This window comes from Pholcus phalangioides, unplaced genomic scaffold (assembly GCF_987345545.1).
Source record: "Pholcus phalangioides strain wild (caught in Gottingen) unplaced genomic scaffold, Ppha-v1.0 ptg000010l_1, whole genome shotgun sequence".
In the NCBI taxonomy this organism is placed as follows: domain Eukaryota; kingdom Metazoa; phylum Arthropoda; class Arachnida; order Araneae; family Pholcidae; genus Pholcus; species Pholcus phalangioides.
In genome coordinates, this window is record NW_028301603.1 from 8,073,617 (window position 1) to 8,086,423 (window position 12,807).

General features: G+C 39.5%; 1 non-coding gene across 1 annotated transcript; it reads right to left on the minus strand.

The window, feature by feature from the left end:
* Positions 1-9,050: 9,050 nt before the first annotated feature.
* Positions 9,051-9,124, minus strand: TRNAS-GGA (transfer RNA serine (anticodon GGA)). The gene has a single exon. It is a non-coding gene; the product is annotated as a tRNA-Ser (tRNA).
* Between the last annotated feature and the right edge of the window lie 3,683 nt (positions 9,125-12,807).

Below are 12,807 nucleotides of genomic sequence, written 5' to 3' on the forward strand. Positions count from 1 at the left end.
AAACCAAATTTTAGTTATTCAAACGAGGTCAGTCATGAAAATTGATTACTGGATTTTCTCTTAATCAATTAACATTTATTTACTACATAATTACGCATTTGAACAACACAAAATACTATGAGATAGATGGCTTTGTCTCAGCCCGAGATATCAAGGAAACAGTTATTTTCCGGATATTTTGCTGAGGTGAACTCGGAAAGAAAAGTCATCACATCTCTGCCAGGACTCGAACCCAGGCCTTCATGCGTACCGGGAGAGCATGCTACCATCTACACCACTGGAGACCTGACCCTGTCTTCCTTACTTCACGCACTGTGGCGTGAGGCGATGAAGTAGAGGCAGTAGCCTCTCTTAACTTCAGGAATGGCCCCATCTCACTCTAAACCATAGGTTCCTAACCTTTTTGAAACCAGCGCCCCCTTTTTTAGTGCACGACTCCATAGCACCCCCCCCCTTCTCCAGGTAAACTATATTGTACATAGTATATATTGAAAACAAGGACAAATTTTTAAATTAATTTATTAATTTATGAGAAGGTAATAATATGTATTTTTTTCACAGTATTTGATTGAAAATATGTACGCTATTTGGAAAAAATGAATATAATACCATTAGTGAGGTATCTGAGCTTGATGTGATGAAACTAATTTCTCGATGTTTGGTGCCATTTTTGTCATCAATAATCTTAAATCTCCACGTTCCATTATTGACAATCTGTTTCCTTTTTTTCGTTAATAGACTGGTGACTATGCTAAATCCTCTCTCGGCTAAATATGATGATGGGAATGCAATAAAAAACTTTTTTGCTGCAGCCCATAAAACGGGATATAATGTTTGAATTTGACTTTTTAGCCAAAATTCCTGATACCCTTTTCTTAATTTTAATTTCAACTCTTCATTTGTTGACAATTCTATCAACTCTTCCTGCAGCGATAATTCTGTTATTTGAGGAAGGTTCTAGGACCCATTCTGGAATAGTCATATTGACTACATCCTGAAATCTATTCGTAAAATCTTCTGTCAGTGCTTCCAAATGCTGGCAATAAACCAAAATGTCGTCATCAGTTGTTTCAATTGAAGAAATCATTGGAAACTGATGAAATTGTCGTCTACCAAAGTTTTGTTTGTCAAAAGCAAGTTTTGACACGAACGCTGAAATAATTCCTTTTGCTTTGATAAAATTCAAATCATTACCTTGAAGTTGTACATTCATTTCATTAAATTTGGTATATAAATCGGCCAAATAGGCGCAATATCACTCTTAAATTTCAATAAATTCTCTCTTAATGAATCATCCTTGTTTTCAAAAACCTTTGTGGCTGATTCAAAGAGTTCGTAAAATCGTTTCAGACAGGTACCTTTTCACAACCAACGAACTTCTGTATGTAATAATAAACGATTGAAGTGTCTTCATCGTTTTCATCACAAAGATTTCTAAATATCCCGTCATGGAGAGCATTGCTTCTGATCTTGTTAACTGCTGTAATTACATATTGTAGCGAGCGATGAAAGCGATCACTAAGATTTTTTGCGACCAAATGTTGTCGGTGAATCATGGAATACACGGCCACTAAATTTGGTACGACTTTTTTTTCAGGATTGATAATGAATCCACGGTAGGAGATTAATATCACCGGAACATATTGTGTTTATTACAATGAAATACCTTTATGATTTTACCAGGGTTATTAAAATCAAAACAATAAAAGTAATAAACACATTCTTACTTTTTGTGGTAACAATGATTGCACCAATTTACCCTTGATATGAAGAAATTCCGAAATACATTGGTTGGTATTTATAATAATCTTCAACCTCTGTCCACTGCACTATTGTATCACACCGGAAATTTAAGGTCTGTATGACTTTGAATTTTTCTGCACATGCTTAAAAGAGCGGTACCTTCAACGCCAACTCAATAGCCTTGTTTACATGCGAAATGAAAAAATAAGGGGAAACCGCCATCCACCAAAGCCAAAAATTTTTTGCTGAACCGGGAAAACTGGCAACTCTGTTTCCTTATTCCGCAATAGCGAAAAATCGCAAAGGATTATGAGAAATAATATGCTCCGCGAAAATCCCCAAGAGGATATGTAAATACAGTATTTTTCCTCCTCTTTCTTTACTCTTCTTTCCCTACTATAGTCTGTTTCAGGTTAACTTTGCAGTGAAGAGAAAGGTAGAGAGTGTATTCCTTCGCCGCAAAATATAGTTCTCATATATCGGAGGTTTAAGATGAACCTTTATACAGAATATTTCAATTTTTTCTATGATTTTGAAAAAAATACTGAAAAAAAGTCGTTTTGAACCGATGTTTACTTGTTTAAAATTTTTAAATTATAAAAAATATTGGTTACCATTATTAAAAATCCATAGCAACGGCAACGACACTCTGGCGCGATATCCTAGAAATTTTCCCCGCCAAAATCACTGTCGTGTTTTTTTTCGTTACACAATTATATACTGTATATATACATTTTTTTTTTTTCGTTATTTGGTTGAATTTTCCGTAACGATACAATTTTTCATTCAGTTTTACATGCAGTTGTAGGCTTACATAAAAACGAATATTCAATCAGTTTTATTTTTTCCTAAAAATAGGCTTCAGTGAGTTCAGATATTCACTCAAGAAGTGTTTCTCTTCCAGGAGAGTGCCGATACTATTGTGACTTGTGAGAGGCCCTCTATGGGTGCAGAAGTTTTGGTTATAGATCCTCCTTTTTTTAATTATTTATTTTTTGCCATGTTTATGGGATAGTTTTAGTTTCCGATCATGGAGAGTGTTGACAGAGTCGCGACTTCCACTCGCACGAACGGATGCCATCTTCCACCCACCTGTTTCTCCTCATGCCCCTTGCCTATAGCGTCTCTTCAGATACAATAAATGAGGGGGGGGGGGGGTCCACAGTGGTTTGGGCTTTCATCTGTTATGTGACAGTTGTGTCTTAATTTTCACCAGAGATAGCCAGGCTAAAGTTCTCTGCTCTTCCATTCTTGAATACTATATTTTTGGTTTTTGAATATTCGTTGTAAACAAAACTCCATAAGAATAATCCGTAATAATCATGAGCAGCACATCAACCGTAACAAAACACTAAAGCTGTCGGGAAAACAAGTGGCATCGACGTATACCGTTCGGGGAAGGGGGGAGGTCGAGTGACGGAAATTTCGGCAAGAAAAGTGAGTAAAAAAATTCTATACGTTTCCGTATCATTATTATTATTTGGTGCTATTCCTGCATTTACACGTGAAAACAGAGTTAACCTGCTTCTTCTTAATTTTATTTAACATTAATTTTTTCCATATAAATTGAAGAAAAAATTAAAAATCCCCAAGTTTTTGAGCCATGGTTAATATACAGTATTTTAAAATTACACGTTGCTTTCATAATATTGTTTAGATTTTTTTTTTGTAAATAAATTTCAGCCGAGGGAAGGGAAATATTGCAGAAAAATATTACTGTTTTTGAAATTTTTAATGTTACTTACGGCACATCAATGAAGAGTAAGTGACACGCTGATAGAAGATAATTATTTTTTCTAAATTTTAAAACATTTTCTAATCAAAAAACAAAACAAATGATTTCAAAAACCTCACTTTAATTTCTGAAAGTATCGGCAGTGGTTTGCTTTTAATTCTATAATTATTACTAATTTAACTGTGCAATTACGTTACACGTAAAAAATATTTTTCTCAGTGAGATTGGCGAGAATCGGCCACACCTTACCGAGGCTGCGCATCGATACATTGGTTAAGAGGCTTTCGTTCCCATAGCAACGAGTGATGCGGTTCCCTCGTAGCTTCCCCTTCACTGCAAAGCTAACATGAAACGGACTATAGGGAAAACAGTCATCAAGCCAGTGCCTGAACTCTCAGTGATACCGCAATATTGAACATGCAAACCGGGCTAATATGACTTGAACATGAAAAGCCCCCCCCCCCCATCATACTTCTGAACGCCCCCTCAATATGACTTGAACAAAAAACGCCCCCCCTCAGACTTCTCAGCGCCCACGTTGGGAACCACTGCTCTAAACCATCCCACCCGGGGGGGGGCCATTTCTTAAAGTTAAGAGAGGCTACTACCTCTACTTCAGCACCTCACGCCACAGTGCGTGAAATAAGGAAGGCAGGGTCAGGTCTCCAGTAGTGAAGATGGTAGCATGCTTGTCCGGTATGACTTTTCTTTCCGAGTTCACCTCAGCAAAATATCCGGAAAATAACTGTTTCTTTGACAAAATGCTATGTTTTTTTAATTCCGCAATGTTACGAACTATAGACGACAGATGGCGCAATTCTTTATCGCGGTCTTCCGTTGGCAACGAGAATTCATACCGGTTTCGGTTTATCGATTTATCGGTGAGAACTTTCCAGAAAGTCCCGCCCCTCCAGACAGTCCGTACGTTGGCGCCGCCGACTTGGAAACTGTAAAATAGAATTTTGTAGAACATTCGTTTTCTCGAAGTTTTCACCCGGGTTATAAATAATCTGGCGCTCACAAGATGAAGGCTGAAGGCAGACTCGGTGAAAAGTCAGTTGTGATTGAACGCTGAGACAAAATTGTTAGCTCTCTGATTAGCCTGTAAATACGTGTGAATTGCTGTTCTGTGAATAAATCTGTGTTTGTCCGTCGAACCGCTTCTTGTTTTTGCAAACTCGAAGTCTTGTGGAAAATTATCCGGAGCACCAATTTTGCCGCATGCTTATGGAAATCGAAGTATTGTCGTCTTGTTGTATGGCAGTTTAATTTCTAATTTTTTCCTCTAATTCTTTTGGAACATCATAAATGAAAATGAAATATTTTTCATGGATTCGAAAAATAAAAACTGTATGGCAAAACACACTGGAGAGTTTTGTCTAACTGTGGAGTTGGAAGTATCAGGATTTTAATAACATTAGAACCCCATAGAAGACAATTTATATTTCCAGAAAGTGATACAGTAAGTGGAATGACACGACCCGGGTGACGTACTAACGAGGTTTGACTGTATACGTCGGTTCCGTTGCCTTTCTGGTTAATGTAGGCTTTGGAACTAGTGAGATGGATTACATTTGACAATTCTGAAACGATGTTTTGTGTTTTTAATCATGTCCATTTCAAAAAAAAAAAAAAAAAAAAATGCACCTTGAGTTTTTTAGAACTCTTGTAAAACATTGAGTTTTTAAAAACGGCGTGATCGTAGAATAAAGGCTTTGATTGAATGCGATTTATCCAGGGTTACATCATACCATACTGCAGTTTCACGTGGTCGTTTTATCATATAGGATAGTCTTTACACGGAAAACATTAATGGCTTATCTTTCTGAACATTGTAATAACCAACGGAATGGTCGTTTCAACGAACCTTGACCGTCAAGTACCATTCCACTTTGCCGGGTCGAAGTTTGGTTCTATTCCCAAGAAACGATAGACACCACACTACAGCGTGTGGTTTTTTAACCGAAAACCGAAAACCGTAATTGGTGAAACGGGGTTCCAATGGATAGTTATAATCCATCAAACCCCCTTCATCATGACTCTGCCAATTCCTGTGCAGTAGTGCGCTTTGCAATGATAGTTAGATTCTAATAAGGTGGGTGAAGACGTAGGTTCACCTGAGACCCAAGGGTTTTTTTTTTTTTTTTCTTTCAAAAGTTTTCAAATCTTCATAGACCTGGCAACACAGGTCGAGGCATGTGTAGAAATTTTTTTGGTCTTTTTAATCGTGCTTTGTGTCTACTGTCGTATGATGAAATCTCCGCAAGGTGTGGAAATTCAGAATCGTTCAATTTATCAAATAAGTTCTTTGCCAGTTTCTTTGCATATGACGTTACATCAGCCACTCCGGAATCACGTCTGATATTAACGTTTCTAACGTACCAAGGTAGTCCGGTGTATCTCCTCAGAGTCTCGTTCTGAAATCTCTCCAGAGCGATGATATTCATTTTCTTCGAGAACAACCAGACAGGCGCAGCATACAGAAGAATCGGTCTAATTGCCATCTTATACAGAATAATTTTATTTCGAATTGAAAGACTGGAGTGCCTGTGGCTTAGTCTGTTGAGCATGACCGAGGCCACGGTCGCCCTACGGATGGCATCAACACACTGCCGGGAGAAACTGAATCTCTTGTCCATTATCACCCCCAAATATTTATTGTGAATGACTGGGTTGATTATAACTCCTTGTACCTCTATGTGTGCTTGTTGTGGTAATGAGGACTTGTTAGTGAACCACATGAATTTGGTTTTATCTGCATTCAGTTCAACACGGGTTCGCACACACCAGCGCTCGACCAATCTTACCATTTCTTGCAAGTTTGAAAGGGCCTTGCCAGGGTCCCTATCTGTGCAACAAAGGGCACTATCGTCGGCATAAAGAACGGTGAAACCCTTAGGGGCAACTGGAGAGTCATTCATATGAAAATTGTGTAGGATGGGACCTAACACACTTCCCTGAGCTATTGATGAACGAATCTGTCTAGAATTAGATATTGAGTCATTTATCTGTACTCGGAAAGAGCGCGAGTCGAGATAATTGCTCACAAATTTGATGATGTTATACGGCATTCCCATGCGAATCATCTTAAACAGCAGCCCATTGTGCCAAACTTTATCAAAAGATTTCTTTAAATCGAAAAAGGCTACTGCTGCAGTGTCTTTATAAATTTTGGCTTCTTGAATTCGTTCTACGAACCGCAATAATTGAGTGGTGGTCGAGTGCTTGCTGCGGAAACCGTGCTGCTCTGGACCGATAATGTTATTGTCCTCTACAAATTTGTGTAGTCTGATGGCTACCACTCTTTCAAAAAGTTTCCCTAATGAACTGAGAAGTGAGATTGGGCGCCAATTCTGTGGATAGTGTAAGTCATGTCCAGCTTTGGGGATGACCTTAACTTTAGCGAGTTTCCATTCTGCCGGAAAGTGGTTTGTAGGAGTAATTCGTTGAATATGTTGACCAGCTGGCGAACCATATTTTCGGGGAGATTCTTGATAGTGTTGTTGGTGTCCTGACCAGGTGCTTTTTTTCTTTTTGAGGTTTTTGATAATGTTTGTTACTTCTTCAGTGTTCGTAGGAAATAAAGCAGAGGGTTGTTCTGGGGGAATATCCCTAAAGAATACTTGAACTTCTCTGTCAACACTGGCAATAAGCTGAGGAGGAGTGTTATCACATGGAGAGAACTGTCTCTCATATGTGTCAGCAAATATTTCCGCTTTATCACTGTCACTATATACTGTTCCGCTTGTGCCGACAATCGGAGGAATCCTCGAATAAGTGGGCTTACATGTTTTATACACTTTGTATAACGTGCCATCAGCACAATTTGCCTCACGTAAAAAGCTGAAGTAACTATACTATAAGTTATATTATATATTTCAAACATATTTATCTCATAACAAAATAACCTGTCTATTTTTTAACAACTTAATAATGATACATTTATAATTTAAATTAAAGTTAAAATTTTAAGCTCGAAATATTGATCGAATTCTTTAAAGTAAATCAGCCTCAAAAATGGCTAAAAATCTGCTTACGTAATACTTGAATGGCCCTTAACTCACAAAACTGCGTGACATGTGTTCAGTCGCTGTTGTCATCCATAATTCAAATTAGACTGTCTTTTCCTCGTCACTAGCAAAACTTTTTGACCAGTGTCCTTGGAGTGCCAGAGATCAACGTATGGATCTCGCATGCTGGGAGGGGCCCAGTTACCTGAAAACTAACCGCGTGCCATTTAAAGCATTTTGGGTGCATCAAATTAAAATGTTTTCTAGATATCAGCATATATATGAAAAATGAATTTAGTGGCACATTTACAGATAGCTACAGTGAACTGTAGTGCAGTTCCACATCAATTATACGCAGATTTACAGCACTTGCGTGGCTCGTGGAACAGTTCCACATCACTCAGATGGCCCGTGGCATATTTCCACATCATCCAAGTGATCCGCGGCACATTTACAGATCATTTGAGGGCCGCAGCTGATATGCAGATCACTCAAGTATAACCCGCGACAAATTTACGGATCACTTAAGTGACGTATTTCACAGTTTTAGTTCACTTAATTGGCCCACGGTGCAAGTCCGCTTGACTTAGATGGGCCCCGAAACGTTCTCGGGTCACTCAAGTGACCCGCGGCACAGTTCCAAAGCATTTAAGTGGTTCGGGGTATATTCGCAGTTCACTAAGGGCGGTATTCACCGACATGGTATAAACTAGTGACAATTTTTTGACAATTATCAACACGGATTGGTTAAATTCAGGTTTTTAACCAATCTGTATTGATCTCCTATCCAAAAATTGTGACTACATTTTATCGGACTGGACTTGCATTTGCCTCTCAAACCAGACAGTCACGCTGTCCGAAGGAAGTGTTCGTCCTTTGTCTTCAACCGTCACATTCCTTCTACAACAGCTCGCACTCTCCAAAAGGTTCGGCACCATTGGCTTACAGCTTCATAAAGTTTGAAATGACCTGCTGATTTATGGTTTGCGTAAGATTCGCATATGGAGGATGGAACTTATAGAAAAATCGCCATGTGGCCATTAGACACTTCTCAATTTCTCCATTATTTCTTTAGATTTAATCTTTATTTTTTTTCAGCTTGCGTGTTCGTAAACCGAGACATGTTCATTAACCAAATTATTTCCGTTGTTCGTAAACCGAATTGTTCGCACACCGAGACCTTCGTAAAACAAGGGACCGACTGTACATGGAAATTTATTTTTTTCTATTGCGGTTCACCAAACACACACACACCGTTTACAAATTAATGAAATTGACTTAAGTTAGTCTAAAGTAAACTCTTCTTCTTCTTCGACACTGACATGACATGTGAACTGGGGTTCCAGAATCCACTGAAGGGGGGTTCCATACAACCCCCCCCCCTCCCCTTCATCTTTCCTCGCCATCTGCGTAGCGAATATAATGCGTTTAACCATGACATATGTGCAGATTTATTGAATATTTATTACTTTTACAAGGATGGCGTCACTCTCCGGTACCATACGAAGGTTTCAACAACTGACTGTTGCGAAGATATATTCTGGAAAGAGAGAAAATTCAACTGCCCCTGCGGGGAATCGAACCCACGTCCTTTCACTTTCCGGGTGAACGTCCTAGACCACTAGACTACAGAGGCACCGAATCTCTCAATCTTTCCTTGGAGGTCGCGTGCACTGAAAGGGACCGTGCATGGACGGTCGGACCAGACTCAGGCTAAGCTAACAACTGCTGACGCTGCCACCAGATGGTGACTTTATTACTTTCCTTGTGAAAGCTGACTTCCCTTGCGGGGTTTCAAGGTTAAAACGTAATTCCATAGGTCGATCGCATTTCTTTTATTTTCTAACCCTTGTTCTCTTTCCTTCTTAGTTGCAGGAGGGGGACGGGGTCGAGTCGTGAAGGTTTTCCATCCCTAAAAGGGGTCTTCTAAGGGCCGTAGATGCCTAAGCACCATGCGTCATGTTATAAGCATACAAGTTTGGTATTTATATCTATCAGTTATTAATATGAAAATGAAATGAATGAAAAGTTTTCCCATCACCAGTAAAATTATTTACACCTATTCACATTAGTTTAAAATATTTACATTATGTACAATCTTCTTTTCCCTGTTAATGGGGATAAGGATCTATCGTCGCTCCTTTATCTCTTGGTTGCTTTTCTCCTTTCCTTTCTTTTCTTACTTGTGGGAGGGGGGGGGGACTGCTTTCCTTTGCTCCTCTTACCTACAAGAGATAGTATTAAGGATGGGGGGGGGCAATATACGTTTTCCTCCCTAAAGCCGGGTTTTCCTAGGAATAGGTTTATTGCGCAGCGTGAACCGAATTAGACTATTTCGCGCCGACAGAATCGTGTTACATAATCACGCTACGCGTTTGTGTTTTCCTAGCGAGGCGCATCAGATCAGGGCGGCTATATAAAGTATATGGCTTTGGCATCAGAGCTACTCTGTCGTCTGCATGCTCCGGTTTGAAGGGAAGGGAAATAAAACACACAAGAGTGAAGAGAATATCGGCAAAACCGGCGGCGCACGACGCATTTGACTCCTCCAGAAGCAGTCGGCCAATCACGCCCGACGTAAAGCGCCGTCGTGAGCCGTATTACGCTCTGTAGGAAAACACTGCTTTTCTTATTGGTGAGCGGACGGCGTGTCTCGCTGGGCGAATCACGTTGCGCGCGGCACAGGAAACCTGCTCCTAGGAAAACCCGGCTGTGTGGACGGCATTATCTGAGCTCCCTCGACTACAAGAAATGCGTTTTGTGGAAGGTTTACTGGGTGGATGCCCGTAATCCACATGAATATCGTCTTGTTAGCATTTAGCTTAACTCTGTTGTTGATACGCCATCTCTCTATCTCTCTAGCATTCCTTTGAAGGGCATCCAATCCTTCAATGGGTCACGATGGCACTGGGCGACCGCGCTGTCATCAGCGTAAAGAGGACCAACAGGACTCACGGGGAAGTCGTTCATACGGTAATTATGTAGTGCCGGTCCGAGAACGCTTGCTTGGGCTATTGAGGCCCTTATTGGTCGCTCGTAGGAGTATGTTTCATTAATTTTGACTTTGAAGGTTCTTCCCTCCAAGTAATTTTTGACAAAGTTAATGTAAATTAATAGAAGCAAAGGAATCAAGTACTTTAATTCCATGACCCCACAAGGGTGGGGCTGTCAGGCAGGATCATCTTACGAGAATCATGGGCCCCCGAGCCAAGGGAATTTTTGGAGGCCCAACCTGAAAAATTCTCGAAAAATTCAACTACGCCCCCTTTTTCTGAGGCATCTCTTCTCTTGAGGCCCTTCGGGCATGGAGAAGCGGCTGAGTCAGCGATTCTACGACGCTCGGTTAATGACATAAAGGCCGCATTACAACTTACAGGACACCCTGCATATCTACTCTATAATATGATGGCAGTGCATTGCTCATCGAAATCAGAGTGGGAAACTGGCAATTGAATGACTATTTTGCAGGCATTCTCAGTGCCTGAGGCACTGACTTTATAATTAAAAAACGTCTTAGGTCCATTGGAGGAGTTTGGGGGCTTTGCCCCTTAGTATGAAGATAAATTTAATTTTCTCCATCAGCAAAAATGGTAAAAGAAAGCCTCAGCTTCTCAGCTCTCTTGTTTAAAGCCACGCTTGAGTTCAAAAGCTGTGTGAAGTTATCTCGTTTTAAACTTACAATTCTTGTACCTCGTGGGTGACAAAAAATATTTTCGAAAACTGGCTCATGAAACTCGAGTTTCAAAAAAAAAAAAAAGAAATAGCATTCCCTTATGGCCAATGTTACTGGAGATATAATTTTCGACAAACTTTTCATTACATGTTTAATTGGTATATAATTGGTAATATAATTTTCATTCAAAACATACATTACTTAATTAATCATTTTCGAAATAATTTTCATTCCTTACATATTTATAATTAAAGCGTTCTTCGCTCGCTCACGGACTCGGTAGCTCGATCTAACAATCCTCACTCATCCACTCGCCGATATTTACTCGCTCTCTCAATCACGAAATTAGTAGCTCGCTCGTCAACTAACTTACCCACACAGTCGACTGTAAACTTGCGCGTTCACTCACTCGCAAACACATGTCCACTCATTTGCTCACTCACGCTTCCACTCGCCCACTCACTCAGCCGCTCCCGCCCCTCGGGAAGGGAGGCATGCGTTAAGACGGCACCGCCTAAAGTTCACACCAGGCTTCCTCCTTTTTTAGTTTTGAATCTGGTAGCCCTATATGAAGACGACATAATCAGTATTTTCACTTATTTGTTCGATCATCCATATTGCCCGAATGTTTTTGTGGAAAAAAATAATTATTTTTTTCTACATAAAAAAATCGATGATTGCAAATGTACGAATTTTGTTGCCGAAATTTTTCTCTCATAAATAGGCTCACCATATTTCCTCGAAAGAAATACGGGAAAATACAGGACGTCGCCAATTATCGCCATATGACGAAAAAAGTAAACAAGTATTGAAGAAATTTTAGTAAAAAATCAAAATGACGGGAAATAAAGCATTACTGAAAATTGCAGTGGATTTAAATGAATTCCTCGAACTAAAACGTTCACTAAGACAAATGTAAGCGATTAATATTCCTATTTATAATTGTAATTATCATAATATAATTTATGAGTGGGAAAATAATTTCATCGTTTGACTTCAATAAAGAATAAAAATTTAAGTAGGCTTTGTGTAAAAAACGGGGAAAACCGGGTCACTTTCGCTAAACAGTCGGAACGGCCGAAAAAAAACAGAAAAAACCGGGACTGTACCAGGGAATATGGGACGTATGGTCACCCAACTCATTATGCTATAAAAATTAACAAATAACTCTCTCTCTCTATTTCTCATCATCGCATGAGTTGCCTGAAATTTCGAGATTAGATGGCAGCACCAACAGTATATAAATAAACCCTCAGAGTCTCTGTCGTCTGCTTCTCTCCAGGTTCCTTGTTTTGGAAGTCTCCTTGTGTCCTGAAAAAATCACTGAACTGGAAATTCAAACTGCCAGTTCTGTTTGTGGGCTTAGCTTGTAGGGAACAGAACAAACAGTCTGTCGTCTGCTCATTCAGGTTCTTTGTTTTGGACGTCTCCTTATGCTCAAATAAAATAACTGAACTCTTAGTTTGAATTTTCAGTTCAGTTCATGAGCTTTTGTTTATAAGGAACAGAGCGGAATAAAGAATATAGTTTTTTATTTTAAAATTTTTAGTTTTGAAATTTGAGATTAGATGGCAGCACATTATTATAAAGTGGAATGTGGAAAAATTCACTTTTTAAAATCTTACCTGTCGTGTGCTTGTGTGGAG